Source organism: Terrapene carolina, unplaced genomic scaffold, assembly GCF_002925995.2.
Source record: "Terrapene carolina triunguis isolate 2854851 unplaced genomic scaffold, T_m_triunguis-2.0 Scaffold122, whole genome shotgun sequence".
Taxonomy (NCBI): Eukaryota; Metazoa; Chordata; order Testudines; family Emydidae; genus Terrapene; species Terrapene triunguis.
Genome location: NW_020664473.1, coordinates 1,791,901 through 1,819,775, shown reverse-complemented (window position 1 = coordinate 1,819,775; position 27,875 = coordinate 1,791,901). Strand labels below are relative to the sequence as shown.

Here is a 27,875-nt window from a genome sequence, read left to right as displayed (position 1 = left end):
TAGCAATGAAACCCTAGCAGCAAACAGAGCATTTAAAAATGTTTCACTACTGGGACTTTGTAAAAGGAAAAATGACCCAGACAGAAGCTTTTCTGAGGATAAATGGCCAGCTGGGTTAATAGGTTCAGCTTCGCCACAGACCATCAACCCCTCCCACCTGATCATTAATCACCAAGAGAAGCCTTTCACCTTATCACTTAAGTGAAAAGGAAACCTTAGAAAAATGTTTTGATTTTATAGCCTTGCTAAAGGAGATCTAACAACTACATAAAAAAGAATGATAAAAATCAGTGCAGACTTCATTGACATTTGAAAATACTTGTTTCAAAGTTGCTTAATGATGGGAAGATGGGAGACTACACTCAGACCTGTTACATTCCCTGGACTTCTATACTCTGATCTGTTTCATGAATACCTTCTCATCATGTATTAATGTTTGTAAGCTGTGACAATATGGAGGAAGTATTAAAGTGCTGTAGTGTACATATTATCTTAAGAGAGATATAAATTCTCTACCAATTACAGTTTTGGCATAAATGCCTGGCTTACAGTTTATTACAGATGCAAGCCTGCCCCAAATTGGTGAGAATGTACGTTTTTCAAAATAAACATGCATTGTTCATTAATAAGATTCAGACTATTCCATCTTCAGCTGACATCTCTAACCATCTAAGTATTTTCAGTTCTCTTTGTTCCATGTAAGGAAGACGGTCCCTTTACACTCAGAGGCGACATTTCATAAATACTGAAAGAAAGCAGACTTTCTACAAAACAAAATCCCTTGTGATAGGAGTTTTCTCCATATGATTTCTGAAAATTGAGGGAAAATACGATAATCTCTTTTAGGCACCACAGATGACTATAGAATCACTGTGAATGGACAAGAGCAGTCAGTAATTTTCAATGCTTCTCCTATATTCCTATTCAATACAAAACTACAAAAAATGAAAATACAAGTTTCAGTTTGTAATGTCAGTCTCTAACTGATCATAATGAAACCTCTTCATATTGGTTTTACAAAATGACTTCGTTAAACAAAAGTGTTTAGTGTTGCCCTCAAATCTGCAGCTCAACCATAAAAAGCCAGCTACTGACTATTACGTTAGCTATCTTAGAATTTTCCATAGTACCCATGATCATTGTATCTAAGAAGTACTTATATAAGAAGTACTAAACAGACAACAATAAGCACAAGACAAGAGAACAATTTTTATCCCACAAAAGACTAAATATGTTGGCTGTGCACAAAGTCTTTACCATCTCTGCACAGCAATTTCCATGAATTTACTGTAAAAGTATTTGCATATACCTGTATGTTTTAATCTGTATTAATCACTAGCATATTCAAAATACAAAATGACATATTCCATTGTAAAACCCACACTTTCCATATTGATAGACCAGGTAATATTCTTCAACAGACTCAGCATTAATGATCATATTATGTTAATAATATTCACTGTTCTCTATGAAGATGAATGAAGTGGTTGTCTTTCAAACCAACTTTACATGCAATCATTCAGGATAAATTATAAATAGATTATATTATATGTAATTTAATTACAGAGCTAAAATACATGGAAATTAACAGAGCTGTTCATTTTAACATAAACCTTGTTAAATAGCAATGAGGAAAAAATTAAATAAATATACCTTATAAAGGGGGCAACAATAAAATAAAGAGGTGATTTAAAAGTGGACTATTATACGTTCAGGAAAATTAATTTATATGAGCTCGTCTACACATTTTATAGCAGCACTTGTTCAAAATGCAATGGTATCCAAGTTCACTATTTTTATCATGTAATGAGTTCATGCAGAATTATTGTATCACATTCTTCACCAGCAGGATCAGTATAATGGATTTTAGCTCACACTGTGACTATCTTTTACTCCTCACATAAGGTTCCACCATGCAAACCAAGTATGAGGTCAGGGCTTTCTTCTCTGGGAATAAGCTGTTGTGCATTTAAACAATGCATTCTGGAAAGTAGGGGAGGACTGGCTAAATCACAGGCCAAGGTGCTCTGCTACAACTACAGGCTACAGTGACCATGTTGTGACGGGTTCGGTCACAGAGACCCCCTTGGGACTGTCACCTGACGTGCTGAAGTTACCTCTGAGCCCGTTTTCCACTGCCAGCTTGAGACTCTAGAACCCTGCCTTGTTGAGCCAGACATGCTAGTATGCTGCAACACAGACACAGGTCTGGTCCACACCCCCAAAGCTGCAGACTTTAACCAAAAACTGCTCAGCAAGTCACCTATCTCCAGCACCCAGACCCCCAGTTCCCAATGGGATCCAAACCCCCAAATAAATCCGCTTTACTCTGTATAAAGCTTATACAGGGTAAATTCATAAACTGTCTGCCCTTAGAACACTGATAGAGAGATATGCACAGCTGTTTGCTCCCCCAGGTATTAATCACTTACTCTGGGTTTGTTAATAAACAAAAGTGATTTTATTAAGTATAAAAAGTAGGATTAAAGTGGCTTCAAGTAATAACAGACAGAACAAAGTAAGTTACGAAGCAAAATAAAACAAAACACGCAAGTCTAAGCCTAATACATTAAGAAACTGTTTACAGGTAAATCTCACCCTCAGAGATGTCCCAATAAGCTTCTTTCACAGACTAGACTCCTTCCTAGTCTGGGCCCAATCCTTTCCCCTGGTACAGTCCTTGTTAGTTCCAGCAGGCATCTTAGGTGGAAACTAGGGGTGTTCTCATGACTGGCCACCCCCTTTGTTCTGTTCCACCCCCTTTTATAGCTTTGGCACAAGGCGGGTATCTTTTGTCTTTCTGGATCCCCACCCCTCCTTCTAAATGGAAAAGCACCAGGTTTAAGATGGATTCCACCATTCTTCCTGGGCTGCCTTACAGGAACACAGGAAGGCTTGCAAGTAAACAGAGCTATTTACAACCAATTGTCCTAGTCAATGGGAGCCATCAAGATTCTAAACCACCATCAATGGCCCACACTTTGCATAATTACAATAGGACCTAAGAGTTATATTTTACATTTCTAGGTTCAAATACAAGAATGATACATACATACAGATAGTATGATCACACTCAGTAGATTATAAGCTTTGTAATGATACCTTACAAGAGACCTTTTGCATAAAGCATATTCTAGTTACATTATATTCACACTCATAAGCATATTTCCATAAAACATTATGGAGTGCAAGGTCACACATGTCACCTTATGTTTTTGTACAAGATCTAACATAATGATGCCCAGATCCTGACTGGGGCCTCTGAGTGCTATTATAATAGAAATAATGAACAACAATAACAAGCTTCCTCCCTTATTTTGTCAGACACCCACCTGCCTCATCCCTTCTCTACTGTAGTCCACAGAGCTAGCTTTAGCATTTTATTTTATTTAGCAGTAAAACAAGGAACCTACAGGCCTAAAAGCTTCAGCAATTAGCGTAAGGCTTGAGGCCTATGAACTTTGGCACAGATAAATGGCCCAACGGTCACCCCTAAGTTTTGGGGAACTGGGAAGAGAGTGTTTAAAGGGGGAGTTTGTACATAATAACACCAGGCAACTACAGGAATATGAACTAACAACAGCTTTTGGATATTTTAGGATAGGAACATTTGCAGATGTCTGACATAAGAGTGTCATGGTAATGAATTGATAATCAGTTGAGATCATAATATGCTAACCTATATGAGAAGGGCACTCCAATATTTGTACAGTGAGGAAATACATATAAGGAAGAGGGGAGAAACCTTTACTGAATATGCATTTGGCATAGTGATGTCAGAGTAATATATAAAAGTTGTATCCCACCCTGTGTGCAGGAAGAGATAGAGATGCAGCCTTGGGAGGTGCCAGGATGATGGCCAATGGTGATGGTGAGGATGGTGATGGTGATGAGCACAGGTGCCGACTCCGTGAGTGCTCCAGGGATGGAGAACCATGGAAAAAAAATAGTGGGTGCTCAACACCTACCGGTGGACTCTCCCTCTCCCTCCTGCCCCCAGTGCCTCCTACCAGCGGTGGGCCCCGCCAATCAGCTCCTCCTCCTCCCCCTCCCAGCACCTCCCACCTGCCAAGGATCAGGTGTTCAGCGGCATCCAGGAGGTGCTAGGGGAGGGGGAGGAGTGAGGGCAGGAAGAGGTGGAGCAAGGACGGGGCTGGAGGGACATCCCCAGATGCCGAGGAGTAGAAGGGGGGGGACTAGCCCCTTCTGCTTGCTGGGATGCTGGCGGACTGGCAGCTGCCTGAGAGAGCCTGGCTGGGGAGGCAGCTTCCGCACCACACCCGGGCTTGGGTGCTGGGGACCTGGGATGAGTGAGACAGAGCCCCTCCTCCCGTCCTGGCACGTTTCTGGCTCGCTGAGCTGCAGTCCCTAGCAGCCCAGCTCGAGTGGGGAGCAGAAGCTGCCTCCTCCCCAGCCAGGGTCTCTCAGGCAGCTGCTGGGCTGCAGAGCAGTGAATGGAAGGGTCTGGTGTTAGAAGCGACTCCCTCCCGCTCCCCGTCTGGGCTCTCTCCCACTTAGGGAGAGTGGTGGAATGTGCTGGGGGTGGGGGAGCAGGTGCAGTGGGAGGACAGAGCATCCCTCTCCCCCACAGATAAGGTGGAGCGGGGAGAGTGATGTGGTCCCAGGCTGGGCACAGGGGGAGGTTGGCTGGGGGACACACACGTGAGTGGTCACGTGACCTCCCCTTTAGATCATGCCCCCCAAGTAAGGGGAGGCACCGGTCCTCTATGGTGGGGAGGAGATAGAACAGGGTGGGAAGAGGTGGGGTGTGGGTGGGGCCTTGGGGAAGGGGTGGAATGCGACGGAGCCTGGGACGGCGGGGGGGTGGAGCATCCCCTAGGAAATCAGAAAGTCAGCACCTGTGGTGATGAGGAGGATAACAACTAACCTTTTAGATTGTTCTGCAAGGGATGGTGAGAATATATGGCTGTTCAGATATACATTCTGTATTATCTCTATCTACCTTGGTGGGTTACAGTGTTTGTGACTGATAAATGTATTAATAAAACTATTACAAATACCGAGGGTTCCTAAGTGGGAGTGTTGCAAATGTGTATATTGGAGCTCCCAACTGAACAGTAATTTTAAAAATACTGTGCCTGAACTTGGGACAAGTACCTGTTAAACCTCAGAGTGATAACTGGGAATTCTTAAATAATCAATATAATTAGTACACAATCCACAGATCAGGCAACACTACAGAAGACCCTTTGGAAAAGCCCTATAGAATTTAATAGAATGAGATAAATTCTATAGGATGGTTTAAAACCCTATAAACAAGGTAATAGAGAATTATATCCATGCTATAGAACACTGCAGGATGATTTTTTAAAGTAGAACGGATAATATTCTCTATTAAATTCTATAGCACTCTAGAGTTATAGCCATGTAACTTTAATAGCTTCATCTCCATTAAATTCTATAGGACTTTAAACATCTTCTTCCTCCTTTCCCATTATTATTGGCACCCACCCGGATTAACTGTTGGTCCTGTGTGGTACTGGTGGGTGATACAGGGGTTTGGTGCAGGGGAATAGTGAGGGTTCTGCTGGGCTTCTCATTTTTATAGTGTTTCACAGCATAGTTTATATCTCTGAAGTGCTATTCCCCCATCATAGGATGTGAATAACTTTCACTGGAGTCAATGAGACTTCAAAGATAGTTAAACATATCCTGTGTGGGAGAATAGGCTCCTGTTGACAATTCAGGCCACCAGTCCTTGGACTTGGAAAAAATACAAGCGTTCATAGGCCACTTACTACTCAGAGTAGGCAGGATGCTTTCAGCTTCTCAAGCATCCTGGGCCAGTCCAAACCTGCTGGAAAGCAGATAATCTATTTCAATAGAACACACAAGGTCTGCATTACAGCACAATCCTTTAAAATCAATCCATGCCTCCTGTCCAACAGGAGGAAAGAATTTACCAGAATTCCCAATTTGAAACAACTGTAACTTTCCAGAACATTGACGAAATTTTCGCCTTTCCTGACTGAACCTAACAAAGATTTCTGGTGAGTAAATACTTCTAGTGCTGTGAGTGTCCCATTCCCTTCTTCCCTCCCTTCCCTCCTACCCTACCACATACACATTAAAATAGTTTCTCATAGGAATTTGGGCCTACATTTTCAAAGCTGGGTGCCTAATGTTAGATGTCTAAATCTGCTGAAGTTGCTCAACTCCTTTGAAAATAGGCCACTGATATCTAGGGGTTAAATTTTCAGAAATGCCTAATTGACTTAGGAGCCCAAATCCCATTTCAAAAGTAATGTAGGAAATTAGGAGCCTAAACACTGTGGGACTTAGGCTTTTAAACATGGGCATAGTTTTGGGGGGACTGGAGAGCATTGCCCCCCCCCAACTGAAAGTCTCAGGCAGGTGTGAAATTTGCCCCCCCCCCCCCCACACACATAGCACCATTGGCATGACTGGAACTGCTCCCCCAAATACAGAAGTCAAACTATGCCTGTGCTTTTAAATCACTCAGGCACTTCTGAAAAGTTTACCTTAGGCCTGGTATTTTCAAAAAAATTGAATGGCGTTTGGTTCCCATCTCCCATTGAAATAACTCCCTTTGAAAACCCCAATTAAGGGGCCTAATAAGAGTTCATGAGTCTAACTTTAGGTATCAAGGTCCTTGAATATCATAACAAGCATTCAATTCCACTTTAACTGTTAGGAAAAGCAAAAGAAGAGGGGAGAAATGATGCCCCCTTAGCAGGTCAATGCATTGCCCATCCCTTTACCTGTCACCTCAGCTGCTCCTACACTAAGCATTTCTCTGAGCTCCTACCAAAGAGTGAAACTGGCACATATGGTCTGTAAGCAGGAAGGAGAAGCACAATCCTGGGAGATAAGGAAGAAACAGAAGGGATTGGGGGGAGGGGGGAAATTGAACAAAAACATACAGAAGAAAAGAGGGACGGAGCAAGAACACAAATGAATAAGAGGGAGGTGGCATGGGGTGAGGAATAAAACCAATATAAAGTTGCTTTGTGACAGCTTCTTGAAGTTCTGGGACACACTTGGTCCTTCATTCCTTGTGTCTTCAACCGCTGGGGGGAAGATTTGACAAAGGGTGCTCTCTAAAGACCTCCCTATACCCCGGGCAATGGAGCAGTATCCACAGGGTCAAAAGGGAGTTTTTCTGTTGCACAGGCTTTGGGGATGAATCAGAGACAAAAGGAGGCTCCCTAACATGGGAACCAAGAGTGACACAAAGGCGGGTGGGAGGGAGTATAAAAAAACCAAGGTGACATGGGGACAAGGGTAGACTGATTAGCAGCAAAAAACAAAGGCATTAGGTGAGAAGAAAAAATCCAAAGAGCAGAAAGATGAATGAAAAATTGAGAGAAAAAAAAGAGAGAAAAGTGAACAGCCAAATTTCAGGGGATACTTTAGTTGAGGTTTTTGGCTTCCAATACAATAAGTTCACAAAAACTCTAATTTGTGCCCTGATCCAAAGAGTCTTTACATTGACTTCAGTAGGCTTTGGGTTATGCCTCAGATGAAGAGTCAAAACGTACTTTATGGGGAATCAAAATCTTCTTGCATACCTCAGCAGTGGCAGATTAGCTACATGGCCCATGCCCAGGGGCCCCGGCCAATTGGAGGCCCCCCGGAAAAATGGCACCTGCCCCACTCTGCCCCGTGCTCCTGCCAGGGAGCGGGGTCGGGGTGCGGGAGTTTGCTCTGCTCCACCATCCTCTCCCACCCGCTCCTCAGCACTTCTGCCCGGGAGTGGGGGAAGCCCCTGTGCCCCGTCCCTGCTACCCAACAGGAGCACCAGGAGGGGGCAGGGGGACTGCAGGTGGAAGCAGTGGGCAGGTGCCCCCACTTGCTCTGGCCCAGAGCCCAACAAAACTCTAATCCGCCTCTGAACCTCAGCAGTGATCAACTACAACCTACTACTCTTTGTACACACTGCTTAAGTGTTTTCCTTTTGAACCAAAACAACAGTGTGTATATATGTGTTCCTACTAAAATTGTTAACTCCATCTCGCCACACAAACATGCACGCTTGAAATAATGAGGGTCAGATCTTAGCTGGTTTCAGCATTGGTTTCAAAGGAGCTACATCATATATGCCAGAAATGGCCCTGATATTCCACCTGATACACAAAAATGAAATCAAATCTTTATACAACTGTGTGGCCCCGGACAACTAATGGGCAAACATTCTGCCGCCAGTTTTCAGGATATAAGTATTCTTTAATGCTCTTCTTGGAGGTCTCACCACTATTCTTACAGAATACTTTAATAGGTTGGTATTTAAATTGGAAGCTTTAGGAGAGATGCATCTCCTGAAGCATTTAGTCACCTATGTTATGAGCCAAGGCTTTCCCCCCAGTTTACCAACTGGTTTTGTAAATGTGTGAAAATTCTTTATGGCTTTATTTGTTAACAACTTGAGATCTTTCTAGCACCTGCAAGAGACATTTAGCATACCTCAAGGAGACTTTTTCCAATTTCAACAAGCGAGACATATTTGCTTTAAGTTGAATTGTGAGTGACTCCATCAGACTTTACTTCTCTTTTCTTTTCCAAAGAAAGACACTTTCTTAATTAGGTTTAGTTCCAGTTATTATAAAACATTGGGGAGGCCTGAAGAAATACTGCTTAGCAGTTTGAAAAACTAATTGGATCTTAGTTGTGGGCAGACATTTGTCTTATTCTGGGTGTATACAACAGATCGTCATGATAAAAAAAGTGTCTATGGTAAACAGTGAAACATTAAAACTTCTGTTGACTGAACATTCTTTTTTAGATAATACAGGCTCTATCTATGGATAGCTCAAACACTTCTCAAACGTAATGATCCTGTTTTCGGGTGCTCTGAAAGATATCGACATAATACAGGGAAAACCTCAGTTCTTTTATTGTGCTCAAGATTGATTTGACCCTTGAGTTACTACTTTGGGAGCTGAGTTTTGTAACCATGAGCCCCTTTCATGAAATAGCTGGTTTATAGATTTCTCTCCTTTTGTAAACAGAGGCCATTTCATAATTCTCTTCAACACAACTATGTATCCCACTATGGTTCTGTCTAAAATGGGTGGATTAAGGGAAGTTTTTTCCTGCAGAATACATTATATACCCTCCCTTAATAGTACATTATATATAATTTTTCCAATATATTAAATGCACCATACATCCATTTGCCTGCAGCAGTGTTTTAGATTCTCCTTCATTGAATAATGTAATGTAACTGTCGGTTCCTGTCCTGTCTCAGTTTATTTCAGATCATATTACTTCAGACTGTATATGTTTCTCTCTTTATTATGTTACAGTTGCAATATATGAATCATCATAATTTTGATGTTTGCTCAACATATATTCTGAGTGATAGGTCCAGTCTTCCTATAAAAACTCTTGAAACAAAAATGAGCAAGACAAAATATTACAAGATTGCAGAGGGTTCCTTATGTTAGTCTGTACATAACTGTATTTGGATTTTCATGCTCTGCATCTTGATCTTCAAAAAGGACATTTATAAAGTAAACAGCAGTCATAAACTACTGATGCATGCGAGAGAAATGTCTGGAAAGGACCTGGTTACGAACAGTTATTTTTCAAATGTATGCATTATATATCCCACTGTCTCCACATGTTAATAAAAGAGACAAAGTGGGTGAGGAAATATCATTTATTGGACCAACTTCTGTTGGTGAAAGAGACAAGCTTTCAAGCTACACAGAGCTCTTCTTTAGGTCTTCCTCAGATATTATCTCATCGAGTTTATCTCTCTAATATCCTGGGACCAACAAGGCTACAACAGTACTGCAAGCAAGATGTTAGTAAAGACAGACTCTGATGTTATATGATTAAAATATGACCAAGTAGATAATTATTGCCACTACTGTTATATAATTGCAACAAATCTTGTACAAAGTATGACATGTAAGGGGTCAATGCAAAAGTTATGAGTTGCTGAATATAATTATACTATTTGTACGCATGTATCATTGCTATGTCTGAAGTTATGAATATTGACTTTATACCTGTATTTCAAATGTTTGCTCCTGCGTAACACCCACAAGGTAGTTTACATCCAATCTAGCCAGCACATTGTGAATGGACCATTCAAGTTGATGGCCTGTCAGCAAACACAATGGGCCACCATGGAAGAAGCTTATCCCCACCTGATGGATGTTCCTGTGGACATTTTAGCCAGAATATGGGTAATGGCTCCGGCTATGACTCATTGAAGGGCATGTGGCCAGCTCATGTGATACCGGACTCCATCTTGTGCTTGTACTTTCCCACTATCGGCACTAAAAGCAGACCCTCCACATGGCAGTAGGGTTGCAAGGCATAAAATTTCAAACCGGAATGCTCAGTTTAAAAGAGACGATGCTGACCGGTCCATTTAAAGTCCGGTCGGCAGCGCAGTGGGGCTAAGGCAGGCTCCCTGCCTGCCCTAGCTCCGTGCAGCTCCCAGAATTTGCCAGCATGTCCCTGCAGCCTCTAGGTAGGAACCCCAACCCCCTGCCGCAGCTCAGAGCCCCCTCCCACACCCTGAACCCCATATCTGGCCCCACTCCAGAGCCCGCACCCTCAGCCAGAGCCCTCACCCCCTCCCGCACCCAACCCCCCTGCTCCAGCCCAGTGAAAATGAGTGAGTGAGTGAGTGAGTGAGAGCAAGTGATGGAGGGAGGGGGGATGGAGTGAGTGGGAGGTAGGGCCTCAGAGAAGGGGCAGGGTAGGTACAGGGCCTCAGGTCAGGGACAGAGCGTTCAGTTTTCTGCAATCAGAAAGTTGGTAACCCTACATGGCAGAGCTGTAAAAGGCCCTGAAAGCATCTCGTTTCGCCTCTTTCCTGCTCTGATCTCTGGAGTATGGACTTATACTAATGGGAGAATTCTAACCAATGGACTGAGGACCTTCCAATCTTTTGGAAGCAACCAGACACATTATGAGCCAACAGTTTATTCCATCACAGCCTGATAAAATTTTTTTGCAATTATCGTATGTATTCGATTCCTTTAACCAATTTTAACTCTCATCTCTTTTTTTCCCTCTGATAAATAAACCTTTAGATATTAGACACTAAAGGATTGGCAACAGAGTGATTATTGGGTAAGATCTTACTGAGGGACAATCTTCACTCATTGATATATTTGCTTTCCACAACCAACTAACTCTCTGTATAACTTTTCATGAGTAATGTACCCAAATACTTGGATGCTAATATCAAAACTGTATTGTTAAATTTATTCATCTAAATTTGGGTTATTGCAGATTATGTACTACATGCATCCGAAGAAGTGGGTTGTAGCCCACGAAAGCTTATGCTCTAATAAATTTGTTAGTCTCTAAGGTGCCACAAGTACTCCTGTTCTTTTTACATGTATCTTATGACTTTTAAACCAAACTTTGTATTTGTGGATAATCTAAGCACTATACCCAGATGTACAGACACTCTTTCCTTAACCTGTGTATTATATAATTTTAACACTAGCCAGGGCCGCCCGGGGGGGAAGAGGGGGAGGCAAGTGGGGCAATTTGCCCCAGGTCCCACAGGGGCCCCCACGAGAATATAGTATTCTATAGTATTGCAGCTTTTTTTATGGAAGGGGCCCCCGAAATTGCTTTGCCCCAGGCCCCCTGAATCCTCTGGGCAGCCCTGCCACTAGCTTTAATAAAATGTTTAAATTTGAACTGGGTATGTGGCTGGTCCTTTGGGATCACACTTTGGTTGAGGAAATTGGTTTTAAATAACCACTCATCATTAAGTCGAGTGTCTGGGTGTTGAATCCAGGACTGGAATACCTAAAGAGACTGCATTTCTTACTTCTTGTTTGCCAGTGTGGTGAGAAAGAAGTTTACTTTTGTTGCTGGTTTGGTATATCTTATGGAAGATTAACTACCAGTTTGGGGTGAGTCCACCCCATTTCTGAGCAGTTTGTCCTTAATCTGGTATTCTCAGTTGTGACCCACTGAGGCACGGTGACACAGACTAATCCATTAATCCTTCATGAGCTAGTTAAAGTTATTAATCCTGGAGACAGAGTTAAGTGAATGACTGCATAAGCAGTAATAATCTCAGTACTGTGCAACATGCTAGCATACAAGGGCTGGCCTGAGTCAAAAGAGACTCACTTAGCTTTAAGGACTTGTGGAGAAAGGGACCACTTTGCATCAGACTGTAGTGAAGAGAAGACTGCCAGTGGGAAAGGAAGCATGCAATTGATAAGGTTTCTGCCTACCTACCTAATTTATTTTCCTATAAATTATTATCACCTGTTTTTGTCACAAAGCTTCTCCTGCTCCACAAGTGCAGTGGGGCTCTTTGGTGGCTTAGCCCACACAGTAAAGTCTAGGATGGCCACATTAAATCCAGGGCTTGCAAAGTGAAGAAGTGGAGGGAGAGAGGAGAGAGAGCAGAAGTCTTTTTATGTACCTTCAATAACCCTCATTTCCCTCTTCCTGCCTGCAAACAAATTCTCTTCATTCTTTGTGAAAGAGAAGGCTGGACTGGGTTTCCTCCATATCCCACCCATACTCTCCCTCAATTGCTTACTTTGGGCTTTAGGTCTAAGTGAGGTATCACCCCCTCCAACTTGATCCTCCCACCCCCATCAGAAACTAATTAATCTCTGTAGATTCCTCAACTTCTGAAATATAGAAAAAGCTATTTTTAGCTTTAACTACTTTCAATTACAAGTTTAAGAGAGGATCAAAGTAAAAGGGAAATGTTCAGAATTTCCACTCTTAAAAATAATGAACACTTTGATTAATACGCACTAAAAAGAAAATGATTAATTAAATAGTCAAGACATGGCTTTGTCAATCATAGGCTCATCTCAGTTCCATCAACGGTAACGTGAGAAAAACTACTGTACTAAAAAGTTAAGACTGTCCTGACAGGCAATGAATTAGCTAGACCAATCCTGCTAACATGACTTTTGCACTTAGCTTTCTAATTCCTTAAGAGGATTGTCTTTTCAGTTTGCAAATAAAAAGTAACCAATAGTCATTCAAAGTTACAATCCCAAATAAATGGTCATAAAGTATTTTATTATAGATAGAATATATAAACTGTTTATTTATTCAAAGGGGAACATTTAGCTCAGGTAAGAGTGATTTCTCTACAATCTAACTGTACACACTGCATGTATCCACTTCATTCATAGAGTTTGTTTTTCATATAGTAAAAGTTTCATATGCCAGCTACAAAGATTTTCTGGAAACTGAGAAAAAATTCCAATTATAAAACAATATGGGGACTATATTCAGATCTCATGTAAAGTCAGGAAAATCCAGAGTAACTCCAGCAAAGTTAATGGAAATACTCTGGATTTATCAAAGTGTCACTGAGATTGGAATGTGACTGCAACTTTAATCATATTTAATGAAAGACCCAGTTTTAGGATGTGTTTAGAATAAAATAATCATGTATATTCATTTTCTTATCTTTGCATGTGGCAAAAGCAATTTTTCTATTCCTATCCAATATACATTAACAAACACACAATATATATACACACATACTATAGATATTCTTATTTATATGAACAAAGTATACCTTAACAACAGAGAGATTTTGAGAGCATCTGCATATTTTTTTAGTAAAGCATTGAATATCACAGCAAATTGCTCTCTGATTGGAGAAGAAATAGGCACCAAGTATTGAATATGAACTTTTACCATCCATTATCATGCCAGTTTTCTTTTCATCATGAGGCTTTTGTTCCTGGCATCCATGTAGCCTCAGAAGATGAAGGTTGCTTTATGCATGCTTACATCAGTATTCAGTCGTGATTAAGACTGTATGTTTTTCATGGTCATGACTTCTGTGACAAAAACCATGATGTGTGTGTGGGGGTGGGGAGGGGAGAGGGAGAGTATCACAGAAATTCATGGTATTTGTAACTCATAGAACAAGACTTGGCACATAGATATATTCAGTAGGAAGACAACAAGGAGTCCTGTGGCACCTTAAAGACTAACAGATTTACTTCGGCATAAGCTTTCGTGGGTAAAAACCCCACTTCTTCAGATGCATGGAGTGAAAATTACAGGTGCAGGCATTATTATACTGACACATGAAGAGAAGTGAGTTACCTCACAAGCGAGAACCAGTGTTGACAGGGCCCATTCAATCAGGGTGGATATAGTTCACTCCCAATAATTGATGAGGAGGTGTCAATTCCAGGAGAGGCAAAGTTGCTTTTGTAGTGAGCCAGTCACTCCCAGTCCCTATTCAAGCCCAAATTAATGGTGTTAAATTTGCAAAAGAATTTTAGTTCTGCAGTTTCTCTTTGAAGTCTGTTTCTGAAGTTTTTTTGTTCAAGTATGGCTACTTTAAAATCTGTTATAGAATGTCTAGGAAGATTGAAGTGTTCTCTTACTGGCTTTTGTATGTTACCATTCCTGATGCCCGATTTGTGTCCATTTATTCTTTTACGTAGAGACTGTCCAGTTTGGCCAATGTACATTCAGGGCCAATGGGCCTGCTAACACTGGTTCTCCACTTGTGAGGTAACTCCCTTCTCTTCATGTGTCAGTATAATAATGCCTGCATCTGTAATTTTCACTCCATGCATCTGAAGAAGTGGGGTTTTTACCCACGAAAGCTTATGCCCAAATAAATCTGTTAGTCTTTAAGGTGCCACAGGACTCCTTGTTGTTTTTGTGGATACAGACTAACACGGCTACCCCCTGAAACTTGACATCAGTAGGAAGAAGCACACTCAAAGCATTAGTCTTTGTGTAATGCAAAGATTCTTACCACATCTTAGCAATGTGCAATGTTACAAGGAAATCCATCAAGAATTATAATCTAGGTTAGAACAAAACAGCCTTATAGAGATCATAACAGGAACAGAAACATATATAACTTATCCCAATTAGCTGGAAGTCCTGACAGAGCAAATTGCAATGTTGAATCCATTACTATGACGTAGAAAATATATGGCTTGTATTAATCATGATTATAGAAACTCAAAAAAGTATTCTATCCTTATCTCCTGTGGACAGATCACTTTTCTGGACTACTACATAGAAACAAGATACCCAAACCTACAAAGACAACAGTTGTAGTTATCTTTGGTCAAATCCAAATCCAGACAAGATTTCCTTTAACAGAGTGAATATCTAAGGAATAGTGTTAAACATCTATGAAAACAGAACTGGATAGTTAACACAGTTAGAAAAAAGTGACAAAGATTCCTATGCTATCTCAATACTTTAATCACCTGAAGGAGCAGAGAGGAAGACAGGACCTTTGACAACCAGAGAGCAAGGCAACTGTACCACAAATAGAAGTAGCTCATGAGCAATAGCAATTCTTGGTCTCCCCTTCACTTTGCCACCATTATATTATTTGCCATAAGTATAGTGTATTCCCAATGTAATTATATGATTCCCACACATCAATTCAGCCCTATAAAATATGGGCCCCAAGCGTATTTTATATATGAAATACTCACTGAAATCAATGAGAGTTTCATGCACAGAGAGACTACTGCAATCATGCCATAATGTAGACATCTTTCCTAAAAAGACCAGATATCAAACACCATTAAGGTTTATAATACTCATATTTTAGCTATCTCCTGCGACCTGCTATAGCTAGAAACAAAAGCCTTATGCTGTTGGAAAGCTGGGACTTTTTGACTTATAAAATTGTAAGACAGTCATTTCTCCAATGGGTTCTGGACCTTGAAGATCTCACAAATCCCTCTGTCTAACAGTATTTTGAAACTAGTCCAGGACTGAATTTTGCAAGCCCCAGACCTCAGAACAATGCAAATGTAAATCCCAAAACAAATAATACATAACACCTGTACAATGCATTTCATTCTCAAAGCACTTTGCAAAGCATTACTAAATCCTCTCAACAACTCTATGAAGTACCAAGACGGGTATTCCCATTTGACAGATGGCAATTCCAAGGCAAGCAGGTTAAGTGGCTTGCACAAGGTTCCAGAGGGAATGCACTAGAGCCAGGACTAGAATTCAGGAGTATAGCTGAGAGGGAAATGGTTTCCCCATCATATGAGAATTTGAGTTTCTGAATTTTTTTTTCTGTCCCAAACTGGGATGAAAAGTTGAAATCTCAAAATATTTTGCAAACTGAAAATCTGAAAAACATTTCAGATTAGTCAATTGAAATGTTTTGTTTTGATAATTTCACAGCATTTCTGTTTCAACCTACTTTATTTTTTAAACTTTTTTAAACTATAAATTAACTTAAGTTTCAAAATAAAAAACATTTCAACCTGAAAAAAGGAACTTTTGTTTCAAAAATGTCAAAATTGGACATTTTGACAATTTCTAAACTGTTTTTAACAAATTTTTCAAAATGGCAAATTTGTCAAAACTGACCCTTTCCTACAAACAGTTGTGACTTTGATAAATCAGCATTTTTCATTGAAAAACATTTCACCAAAACCATCAATGACCAGCTCTAGCGGTACCCCACATCCCAGTCCACCCCACCCCACACCAGGAGTCTCTCTCTTTGGGTCAGATTCTACTCCTAGATACACATATGCAATTCAGTGGAATCTGATATCAATTGTAAACATCTGCATGAGTCAAGGACAGCATTTGGCCCTACAGGACAGATTCTAGTCTCAGTTATATTCAGTGTAAATACAGAATAACTCTACTGCAGATAGCTGAGATCAGAATCTGAACCACTGAATCTAAATCTTACTCTCTACATCCGTCTTCACTTTGGCTGTTTTAACATTAAAGACGCATTGGCCAACCTCTGTAGTATTTCCATACAAAAGCAGTGATATACTGTATCATTCACATTGTATCTCCACCTTAGGCTGGGGCTGATAGATAGTCTTTTGAATTGGAAGGGGAAGTAGAAATGGGTGGCAACCTGGGCAGCAGTGACCATGAGATCGTTGAGTTCAGGATCCTCACAAAAAGAAGAAAGGAGAGCAGCAGAATACAGACCCTGGACTTCAAGAAAGCAGACTTTGACTCCCTCACAGAACTGATGGGCAGAATCCCTGGGAGGCTAATATGAGGGGGAAAAGAGTCCAGGAGAGCTGGCTGTATTTTAAAGAAGCCTTATTGAGGGCGCAGGAACAAACTATCCCAATGTGCAGAAAGAAAAGCAAATATTGCAGGCGACCAGCTTGGCTTAACAGAGAAATATTCGGAGAGCTTAAACACAAAAAGGAAGCTTACAAGAAGTGGAAACTTGGACAGATGACTAGGGAGGAGTATAAAAATATTGCTCGAGCAATATGTAATCATATGTAATATGTAATCATACGTAATGTGTAATCAGGAAAAGGGCCATCCCCAGGACACCTCCCCCCTTAGTCCCAGGCCCTGCCCTGCCTCTTCCTGCCCCTGCTCCGCCCCCCTCCCCGCCCCCATTCCACCCCTTCACCCAAGCCTCCACCCTGCCTCTTTCCGGCTTCCGCCCCCTCCCCTGAGCGATGTCAGGAGATGGCAGGGCGTGGAGGAGCGGAGTGGAGCAGGGCAGGCTGGGGCCGGGTCACTCACTGTTGCTGACGCCAGGCCAACCGCTAACCATCCAGGCCACCCTGGACCCCGAGTCCCAAAGCGCGGGGCCTCCAAAGCGTGGGTCCTGGGACAGTTGCCCCAGTCCATCCTATGGATGGGACAGCTCTGATCAGGAAGGCCAAAGAACAATTGGAGTTGCAGCTAGAAAGGGATGTGAAGGATAACAAGAAGGGTTTCTTCAGGTATGTTAGCAATAAGAAGAAGGTCAGGGAAAGTGTGGGACCCTTACTGAATGGGGGAGGCAACCTAGTGACAGACAATGTGGAAAAAGCTGAAGTAGTCAATGCTTTTTATGCCTCAGTCTTCACAGACAAGGTCAGCTCCCAGACTGCTGCACTGGGCCCCCCGCTACAGAAAGGATGTGGACAAATTGGAGAGGGTCCAGTGGAGGGCAACGAAAATGATTAGGAGGCTGCGGCACATGACTTATGAAGAGAGGCTAAGGGAACTGTGCTTATTTAGTCTGCAGAAGAGAAGAGTGAGGGGGGATTTAATAGCAGTCTTCAACTACCTGAAGGGGAGTTCCAAAGAGGATGGATCTAGACTGTTCTCAGTGATGGCAGATAACAGAACAAGGAGCAATGATCTCAAGTTGCAATGGGAGAGGTCTAGGTTGGATATTAGGAAAAACTATTTCACTCGGAGGGTGATGAAGCACTAGAATGTGTTACCTAGGGAGAGGTTTTTAAGGCCCGGGTTGACAAAGCCCTGGCTGGGATGATTTAGTTGGGGTTTGTCCTGCTTTGAGCAGAGGGTTGGACTAGATGACCTCTCGAGAGCTCTTCCAACCCTAATCTTCTACGATTCTATGATCTCAGAGACCACAGCCTGAGGTCTGTGTAAGGTTCTATGTGAAAAAGCTTTTCCTACCTTCTTATTCACAGTAATTATTGTAGAAAAGCAGTACAAATCAAAGACCGGCAATACAGGATCCAGCACATTTTTGCCAAAAATAACAGTTGCCTCACAAGCAGATTTAGGAATCTCACACAACCTCAGATCAAGCAAGTCCTCTCAGCAAGGACTGAAATTACCAGTAAAGCAATGTGGCTGTCAGGAGAAAATAGGAGGAGTGTCAAAGAAAATAATTGATTCTAACCTCTAATGCAACGACTAGTTTACTTTGCCATTTCACAAACTCAGCATATGCACCAAACCTGAAACGCTTTAATTTGCTTTTTGTTTATGTATCAAACACTCATCTGCACCTTGCATGAGGAGTATTATTTTTCCAAGTGAAAAGTTTCTGATAACAAAAACCTGCATTAATAACCTACACAGTTTAAAATTATTACTTTTTCCAGTACTTTTGTAAATGACAACTAAATAAATAAATAAAAGTGTAATCATTTTGTTTCAGATGTATGAACTAGTACATGAGACAGGTAACTGCCAAGTAGTGTTACATCAGACCCTGATACAGCAGGGCCAGTGGGCCACAGGAGAGTGATTTTTTGTTTTGTTTTTTGTTAGAACTGTTTGGATAACATGTATTTCAGCAAACAAATGGAAAGAATGTTACTGTAACTACATTTTGGTGATCAGCCAATGAAGAAAATCCAGTTGTTTTGGACATATTCAGTCTCAAAACTACAATGAGTTAGGATTTTTCATGCAAACACCTAGTTCCTTCTTCTTCTTCCTCCTCCTCCTCCTCCTCCTCACAATCTCCTTCATCTGTTTGCTGTTCAAGTTCCTCTTTTGTGATCATTTCAAAATCATTTCCATTTCCACTACTATGCTGGGATCAGTCATGCTTACGCCTATCACTGTCTGTGTCTAAATGCCGCTCTCCTCCAGAGTCTTCTGCTCCTGAGTTACCTGTTGCTTTGACTTTTCCATCCTCATCTTCCTTTTTCTCACTATCTGATTTCTCCTCACTGTCAGACTTCGGCTGCTTTCTTGACTCTGATTTATCCTCTTTCCTCGAGTCTGCTTTTGGTCCCCTGTATTCGTGTGTGTACAGGGGCCTGAAGGAGTCAATGAAACCCACGTCTGCTGTCAGATTTGGCAAAAAACAGAAGTGATGCCTTCGTCCAGTTATCAGCCAAATAACAAGGAAGAGGATGCAGCGGGAAACACCTACTTGTATCTCTGCAGGCCAAAGCAGGAAGAGAGTTGCAGCTATAACCGCAATCACAAGAACAAGTCCCATGGCAAATGTTTTAAAATGAACTTGGTCATAGATCCACACATACACCTCATTTCCATCCAAAAAAACTTGATCTTCATGTGGCTCAAGTTTAAATTTTCTCTTAGTTTCCTTTTTCTTGGGTGTTCCTGAGCTTTCATCCTTCTTGCACTCTTCTTTCTCACCATTTTTTTTCTTTTCCTTCTCTTTCTCCTTCTTAGTCTTTTCATCTTTGCCACTTTCCTTCTTGCTCTTTTTCTCATCCTCTTTCCCACTCTCAATCTTTCCTTTCTCTTTTTCTTTTTTTGTGTGTCCTTATCGGACTTCATTTTCATCACTTTTGATGCTCAGTGAAAGAACTGTTTCTTTAGGAGTCTGTTGCAATAGTCAACTATAGACTCTCAAATGTAAATAAGGCTTCTTCTCCCTTCTTGGCTTTTGCCCATTTAGAATCCAAAAGGCAGTCCACAGCTTTTGAGGCAATAAAATAATGAACTCTGTGGCCCATCACGTTGGTAGATTTTGTTGGACAGATGAAACGTAGGTATTTGGCCACAGCTTTCTCCTCTTTGAACGGCTCACCAACTTCCAGGATCTGCTTCCTATGTCTCCTCCACTCTGCCATGTTGTCCCCGTCTGGTCTGCCGGTGACATGGGGGTGGTAGCCCCACAGGAGAGTGATAGATGGGAGGTATATAAGCCCCAGGATGATCAGAGCCTTATTCCCTGTGGCCTGAGGAGAGGTTATTACAGGTTAATTAGAGCACCTGGAGCCAATTAAGGCCCTGCCAGAGACCTAATAAAAAAACCCTGCTTCAGTCAGACTGGAGGAGAAAAGGAGAGCTGACTGTAGTTTGGAGCAGTACTGTTATTGACCAGAGGATCTGTGTACCAGGGGAAGGGAAACCCTGCTCAAGCAGAGCAGAGGGACTCCCATGCGCAGAGGACTGAGAGAAACCCTGCCCAAGGGGTGGGGGGAGAGGGCAGGAAGCCCAAAAATAGGGGCAAGAGCCAGCGCCCTGACCCATCACACGAAGGAAAAGTGCAGGACCCACCATAATAGCATCAGCCATTTGTCACACGTGGTGTCAGCTGTGGGATTCCATGCCATGGACTTAATCCAGGGTGAGCCAAAACCATCCCATCCCCAAGATGGACAACATGGTCAAGGCACTGGTGCAAGCCACAGCAGCCCAACAGGAGGCGGTATGGCTGCAGCAGGAGACCAATCGTCTGTTGATGAGCCAGGCCGCCCAGGACCAGGCTGTGCTGCAGGAAGTGATTAACCACACAAAGGCCCTTATGGAGCTGAGCCGCAGCGGCAATGGGACATGGACCGTACAGGCCAGCAACTGCCTGCAGAAAATGATGCAGGAGGATGATGTGGAGGCATACCTCCTGGCCTTCGAGAGGGCAGCCCTGCGATTGGCCTGGCCCCGAGATCAGTGGTCTGGTATCCTTGCCCCATTCCTGTGTCGGGAGGCCCAGAAGACCTACTACAATATGGCCGTGGAGGCTGCAGCAGACTACCCCCAGCTGAACACAGAGATCCTGGCCAGATCTGGAGTAACAACAGCGTTGGGAGCCTAGAGGTTCCATGAGTGGTGGTATAGTGAGAACAAGGCACCACGGTCGCAACTGTTAGACCTAATCCACTTCACCCAGAACTGCCTGCGCCCCAAGGCCCTTACCTCTGAGAAAATGATGGAGCTCGTGCTGCTGCACCAGTATATGGGGGGGCCACCATTGGGCCTCCGAGCGTGGATTGGCCAGAATGACCCTTCCACCTATAATGAGTTGGTCACCCTCGTAGAGAGACAGCTGTCAGACCGTGAACTGTTCCAGACCCAAGGTGATGACACATGGCGGACCAGGAGAACTCCAGGAGAACCATAACTGGAAGGAGGAGCAGCCTGAGGCCCTGAAGGGACCTGGAGGCTTAGGGGGCAAGGGCTGGGGGAGCAGAGCAAAGAGCCCAAGGCAGAGGACGACAACTGAGGTAAGGTATCAGTGTTACAAGTGTGGGGAATTGGAGCACATAGCAGCCCAGTGCCCCAACAGGGAGGAGCCCATGAAATGCAATCTGGGGGATCACGGGGAGTGATGTAGCCTAACCAGCCTTGTGAGGGTCGTAACAACCCCACATAGGTACATGAGGTTGGTAAAAATGAATGGCATGGAGACCATAGCTTTGGTGGATTCTGGGAGTGCTGTCATGCTGGTCTTGGGGAAGTTAGTGTGGCAAGACCAACTGACCCAGACCAAAAACACAGGAGTAACATGCGTCCATGGCACCGTACATTTCTATCCCATGATCCCAGGATGGATTGAGGTACAGGGGAACACTACTAAGGTGACCGCAGGGGTGGTTCCCAGACTCCCTACCTGGTTTTAATCGGTAGGAACTTCCCAGGGTTTGAGAATCTACTCCCCCTAATAGAGCTAGAGGAGGGTAGCAACCACTGGGCTGAGCCCAAGGCCCCCACGAATAGCCCCGCTCCAATTTTCACCGGACTTGCCCCAGAATTATTTCATACCCTGGGAAGCCCCAGAAATCTAGGCAGGAAAGGAGAGCAGATAAAAGGCTAGAAACCAGGATTTTGGCAGGAAACCAGAAAGCTGCCCTGGTTGGTAAGCAAACCTGTCCGGGAGGCCAGAAGACAACTCAGACCAGTGAAGACCGGAGGCAGTCCCCAGCACCAGTAGAAGCAACCCAGGGGTTGGAGTCAAAACCAAAGCCATAAAATTAGGACAGATCGGTTCTGCACGCGAGAATTTAGGGCAGGACGAAGCCTACGACCCGCGATATGCGACCATGAGGGAGGAGGTAGTGGAGGTAAATGGCATGAAAAGTGCAAGGTAATGCATTTAGGGATTAATAACAAGAATTTTTGTTATAAGCTGGGGACGCATCAGTTGGAAGTAACAGAGGAGGAGAAGGACCTCGGAGTATTGGTTGATCACAGGATGACTATGAGCCGCCAATGTGATATGGCCATGAAAAAAGCTAATGCGGTCTTGGGATGCATCAGGCGAGGTATTTCCAGTAGAGATAAGGAGGTGTTAGTACCATTATACAAGGCACTAATGAGATCTCATCTGGAATACTGTGTGCAGTTCTGGTCTTCCATGTTTAAGAATGATGAATTCAAACTGGAACAGGTACAGAGAAGGACTACTAGGATGATCCGAGGAATGGAAAACCTGTTTTATGAAAGGAGACTCAAAGAGCTTGGCTTGTTTAGCCTAACCAAAAGAAGGCTGAGAGGAGATATGATTCCCCTCTATAAATATATCAGAGGAATAAATACCAGGGAGGGAGAGGAATTATTTAAGCTCAGTACCAATGTGGACACAAGAACAAATGGATATAAACTGACCATCAGGAAGTTTAGACTTGAAATTAGATGAAGGTTTCTAACCATCAGGGAAGTGACGTTCTGGAACAGCCTTCCAAGGGGAGTAGTGGGGGCAAAAGCCATATCTGGCTTCAGACTAAGCTTGATAAGTTTATGGAGGGGATGGTATAATGGGATAGCCTAATTTTGGCAATTAATTGGTCTTTGACTATTAGCAGTAAATATGCCCAATGGCTTGTGATGGGATGTTAGATGGGGTGGGATCTGAGTTACTACAGATAATTCTTTCCTGGGTGTTTGGCTGGTGAGTCTTGCCCACATGCTCAGGGTTTAGCTGATCGCCATATTTGGGGTCGGGAAGGAATGTTTCTCCAGGGCAGATTGGCAGAGGCCCTGGGGTTTTATTGCCTTCCTCTGCAGCGTGGGGTCATTTTCTGGAAGATTCTCTGCATCTTGAAGTCTTTAAACCATGATTTGAGGACTTCAGTGGCTCAGACACAGGTTTGATACAGGAGTGGGTGGGTGAGATTCTGTGGCCTGTGTTGTGTAGGAGGTCAGACTAGATGATCATAATGGTCCCTTCTGATCTTAAAGTCTATGATTCTATGATTCTATGAAGGGGAAAACCAAAGGTCCAGGGCCATATTATGTGGTCAAAGGCAATCTGTTGTACCAGGTAGCGCAAATACGGGGGAGGAGGGGAGCGGGAGGAGAAGTAGAGCAGCCCTTAGTACCACGGAAGCACACAAAAGCAGTGTTAGAGCTAGCTCACAGCCATTTATTTGGGGGACATCTAGGATTAGATAAGACCCTGGATAGAGTCCAAAGGAGGTTTTACTGGCCAGGAGTATGGGCGGAAGTCTAGCACTATGCGCCTCCTGCCCAGAATGCTAGTTGCACAACCCCCCACCTCATTTACAGGCCCCGTTGGTGCCCCTGCCTGTTATTGAAGTCCCTTTTGAAAGGATAACCATGGGCCTAGTGGCTCTGCTAGAAAAATTGGCATGGGGCCACCGAAGCATACTCATCATCCTTTACTACGCCACACAGTACCCAGAAGCCATTCCCCTAAGAAGCCCCACATCCAAGGCAATAGCAAAAGAACTGCTCAAGGTTTTTGCTAGAGTGGGCAATCCTAAGGAGATCCTGACAACCATGGAACTCTCTTCATGTTGAAATGAATGAGGGTCTTATGTACCCTGCTCTGCATCCAGGCTCTGTGAACCTCAGACTACCATCCTCAAACAGAGGACCTGGTCAAGAAATTTAATTGAACCCTAAAATGCATGATCCAGAAGGTGGTGGCCCAGCACAGAAAAGACTGGGATACCCTTCTACCGTACCTGATGTTTGCGATATGGAAGGTCCCTCAGGCATCTACTGGATTCACCCCCTTCGAGCTACTGTATGGATGCCACCCGTGTGGCATATTAGATATCACCAAGGAGAATAGGGAAGAACAGCCCAACCCAGGGAAGAAAGTCATTAAGCATGTGGCACAGATGAGATGTCTGAGTGACCCCCATAGTATGAGAGCATTTGCAGAAAGCACAAGAGGCCCAGCGGACCTATTACAACCGCTGGGCGAAAGCACAGAGATTTCAACCAGGAGAATGGGTGATGGTGCTGGTGCCGACAGCAGAAAGCAAGCTCTTGGCCAGCTGGCATGGGCCATATGAGATAGAGGAAGCCAACTATAAAGTAAAGCGAGCAGACCGCCGAAGGCTAGAGCAGATCTACCAAGTCAAATTACTGAAACCCTGGCTCAACCGGGAGACATGCCTGATCACCCAGGGAGCTCCACCCCAGACAGATGGCCCACAAGGGCAGGTGAGAATATGCCCCGAACTAACTCTGGAACAATGAACAGAGGTCATTGAGATGACCAGAGGATCCAGAAGAACCATGCAGCCAGGCAATGTAATCATCCGTGACTGGGAGACACACCTAGGAAAAGTAGAAGAGGTGCTAGAGGCTCTTAGACAGGCTGGCCTCATCACCAACCCTCCCAAGTGCACGGTAGGACTAGGGAAGGCCAGATACCTCAGGCATGTAGTAGGAAGGGGCCTGGTGAAACCCCAATGGAAGAAAGCAGAGGCAATACAGGGCTGGCCCCGATTGGTCTGCAGAAAGCAAGTCAGAGCATTTCTAGGAGAGTGGAGTACTATCGCAGATTCATCCCTCACTATGCTACGAGGGCATGGCCGTTGACAGACCTGATAAAATCTCGGAGCCCAGATATAGTAAGGTGAACCGATGCAACAGAAGAAGCATTCACAGATTTAAGGACAGCCCTTTGCAGTCATCCAGTGCTCATAGCCCCAGACTTCAAGACGGAATTCATCCTACAGACGGATGCCTCAGAGATAGGGCTAGGGGCCGTCCTTTTGCAGATGGGCGGGGAGGAGGTGGACCCGATCCTGTACGTCAGCCAGAAACTCCTCCCCAGGGAGCAACAGTACGCCATCATTGAAAAGGAATGTCTGGCGGTTAAATGGGCCATGGAGACTTTCCAATACTACCTACTGGGGTGGCAGTTCACCCTCATGACGGACCCACCCCACTCAAGTGGATACACAGAAACAAGGAGAAGAATGTGAGAGTGACTAGCAGTGTTCCCTCTAATTTTTTATACCCATGTGCGGAATGAATTTTGTTATGTGCACCAATATGGAGGTGATATTGGTGCACATAACAAAATGCATGTGGTGGAGGTCGGGCCAAAGGGTTCGGAGTGTGGGAGGAGGCTCAGGATTGGGGCAGAGGGTTGGAGTGCAGGGGTGTGAGGGCTCTGGCTGGGGGTGCGGGATCTGGGGTGGGGCCAGGGATGAAGGGTTTGGGTTGCAGGAGGGGGCTCAGGGCTGGGGAAGAGGGTTGGGTGCAGGGGGTGAGGGCTCCAGCTCGGGGTGAAGGCTCTGTAGTGGGGCTGAGATTGAGGGGTTCAAGGTGTGGGAAGGGGCTTAGAGCTGTGGCAGAGGATCGGATGCAGGGGGTGAGGGCTCCGCCTAGGGGTGAAGGCTCTGGGGTGGGATCAGGGATGAGGGGTTCAGAGTGTGAGAGGGGGCTCAGGGCTGGGGCAGAGTGTTGGGATGCGACGGGGTGTGGGCTCTGGGGTGGGGCCAGGGATGAGGGGTTTGAGGTGCAGGCTGCCCCAGGGCTGCGGTGGGGAGAGAGGACTCCCCCCAGCTCTCTCTCACTGCAGCAGCTTGGGACCTGGGGAGAGGTGCCTCTCCCCAGCTGTGTCAGCTCTGGCAGGGCTGGGCTGGGCCAAGGGATGGGCTCCTCTCCCCCGGCCGCAGCAAGCGGGGCAGGTCTGTGCTGGGAACGGCAGGGAGGGGCACCTCTCCCCGCCACAGCAGGTCTGCGCTGGGGACGACAGGGAGTGATGCCTCTCCCCGCAGAAGCAAGTCTGTGCTGTGGGAGAGTCATCTTTCTCCACCGCAGCCCTGAGCCCCTGCTGCATGGCTGTGCAGCTTAGAGCAAACTTAGGTGACTAGACTATGCAACACTTCCATTTCCGGGTATAGCATAGGGCCGGAAGCCAACATGGCAACGCTGACAGCCTGTCACAACAGCACTGCCTCTCATCCCAAGTAGTCCAACCCTGTAGTGTTGAGCGGAGGGGCGGAAGTGGGAGATATGTGATACAGCACGGCCAGAGGGCACCGTGAGAGTGATAGATGGAGGTATATAAGCCCCAGGATGATCAGAGTCTTATTCTCTGTGGACTGAGGAGAGGTTACTACAGGTTAATTAGAGCACCTGAAGCCAATTAAGGCCCTGCCAGAGACCGAATAAAAACCCCTGTTTCAGTCAGAGGGGAGGAGGAAAGGAGAGCTGACTGTACTTTGGAGCAGTACTGTTATTGACCAGATGATCAAAGTACCAGGGGAAGGGAAACCCTGCTCAAGCAGAGCAGAGCATTCCCCAGGCACAGGGGACCGAGAGAAACCCTGCCCAGGGTGGGAGAGGGCAGGAAGCCCAAGAATAGGGGAAGAGGCGGCGCCTTGACCCATCACACGAAGGAAAAGCGTGGGGCCCACCATAACTGCATTGGCAATTTGCCACAATACATATTAAATTACACACTAATGTTTTGCTGTTCTTATTAAACAATGGTGGGGAAAATATAGACGTATGACTTATGTCAGAAATATAAGTTATAAAATTCTTTAAGAAAAAAAAGAGAAAAGTAACTTGTTCCCTTATTGTTCATTTAGAGAAAGAAAAGCTTAATGCTAGAGAAAATTTGACCTGAGTGAGTAGCAATCCATACAGACTTTTAGAAAGGTTTCTATTCTGCTGTTTTTCTTTTATATTCAGAACACAAAGACTTTAAAAATTAAATTAACATTTATACCTAGAGTTCTCAATTTAATGGAACTTTTAAAAAATACTCAGGTTATAAAATCACATCTTTTAAATAAATAAAATAGCTAGAGATAATTTCAGAGTGTGTATCTTTCAATAGGCAGAACATACAGTACATATTCCAAGATATTAAAATGTAAGAGACACTTACAGAGAACAATTTTTATCCACTATGGTCTTGAAATTAATGGAAGTTAGGACCTAAATACTTCTGGTAATCTGGGTCTATATACCTACACGGGACAGGGAGTGGGGGGTAATAGGTGCCTATATAAGAAAATGTCTCAAAAAATGGGACTGTCCCTTTAAAAACGGGACATCTGGTCACGCTATCCAGGGGGCATAAAATAAGCTGCAAATGCACCAAGTTATCTTAAAAGCAATGCTGTGGATTCGTCACACGCTTACATGCTCCAAACAGGGATTTCGATTGCTTATGCAAAACAGCTATCTTGTCCCAGTGTAGATTAATAGATTCATAGATTCTAGGACTGGAAGGGACCTCGAGAGGTCAT

The 27,875-nt window shown here is 44.0% G+C and overlaps 1 protein-coding gene and 1 pseudogene across 20 annotated transcripts in view; both read right to left on the bottom strand.

Annotated features, from left to right (window-relative positions):
* The window catches only part of LOC113406698 (neurexin-1), a 1,188,348-nt gene that overhangs the window by 388,644 nt on the left and 771,829 nt on the right, over nt 1-27,875 (bottom strand). The gene's annotated exons all lie outside the window — the stretch shown is intronic.
* Nucleotides 19,100-20,255, bottom strand: LOC113406699 (annotated as a pseudogene).